We start from the raw sequence: 1,447 nt of genomic DNA, 5'->3' as shown, positions 1-1,447 counted from the left end.
GTGCAACTATGGTTTTGCTAGTATGTTGCTATCTCTACCGCAAAAGGAATAATACAAACAATGTAAATGCGGAAGCTAAAGAACAAGGTAGAGATTTGCAAACTCCCGTCGACGACTCCGGTATTTTTACCGAGGTATCGAGGAGCGCGCAAGCTTCCCCTTATTCCTCATTGGAGCCCCTCACAAGGAATCCCTCATAAGGCCAAGCTCCTGGTCGGGTAACTCCGTGGATAGCCTCGGGCCTTCCCCACGGGCAAGTCGGTCTCTAATGTGCCTTCCAGCAAGCCCCTCCCGGATGCTCCTCGCCGTCTTCACTATCAAGCTTTTGGCTAAAATGCTGCGGGCCTTGTTCCCTCTGGTACATGGTGGCGGCCACACCACAAACGTGGTTGGTGTGATCTCGAAAGACTACAAGCCCCTCCGATATACAACAATGGTGCACGCAAGCACTGGGTAGTAAGAGGTATGCAAACCTCACTAAACACTAGGCCTAAACCTAGAGCAAGTGCATAAGTGGTGGTCTAATCAACCTAAGCACTTCGCAAAGCACCTATGCTAATCACCTAATGAATCACTAAGCACTATGCAAGTAGAGATCACTAAAATGGTGTATCAACACCCTAGATATGTTTCCTTAGCTCCACACATGTCAAATGGCCGGTTGGGGTCTATTTATAAGCCCACGGAGAAAGTAGCCATTGGGGATGAAATCCTGCTTTTCTGCTACCGACCGAACGTTCAGGTCGTCCTAATCGGACGCAACCGGTTGTCCCGATCGTTAGAGACGCGATCAACTGATCGGACGCTGCTGGCGTCTGATCACATGCCACTGGATGCATTCGGTCACAATTTCGCCGCTCTGGAACCTCTCTGTACTCGATCGGACACTGCAGTCCTGCGTTTGGTCGATTTGCCGTCAGTGTCCGGTCAGTGTAACACCTCAGGTGTTTAAATACTAAAACCTGCCATGTCATCATATGCATTGCAAAGCATTTGGTATTTAGTGAAAATTTTGATATGCATACACTAAAACAAGTTTACTTCTATGTGGTATGTGTTGAATTAAATTGTTTGAATCAAGTTCAAAATTTGGTTTGGATTTAAATTTTCAAGAAAACCCTGATTTTTAGCATTTAAATCCTACCCTGAAAACTCATTTCAAAATCTAAACATATTTTGGGGTTGAGCCCAAAAACAAAAGTGTAGAGCTTGTCAAGTTATACAAAGTTTGTTTTTGGAGTTTTCAAAGTTGTTATGAAAAATTTGAAGTAATTCAAAAAGGCGTAATTCATTAAATGTCCCCTATTTGAATTCAAAGGTTCATTTCAAAATGTAGACCGAATTAGGGGTTGGTTGTAAAAGCAAAGTTGTAGAACTTTGAATTTTGAACAACTTTTATTTTTGGAGATTTTTGAGTTGTTACATGAAATTGGGAGTAATTTGGCTT

This window comes from Miscanthus floridulus, chromosome 5 (genome assembly GCF_019320115.1).
Source record: "Miscanthus floridulus cultivar M001 chromosome 5, ASM1932011v1, whole genome shotgun sequence".
Taxonomy (NCBI): Eukaryota; Viridiplantae; Streptophyta; class Magnoliopsida; order Poales; family Poaceae; genus Miscanthus; species Miscanthus floridulus.
The sequence above is the reverse complement of the archived record's forward strand: the minus strand, read 5'-3'. Positions refer to the sequence as shown.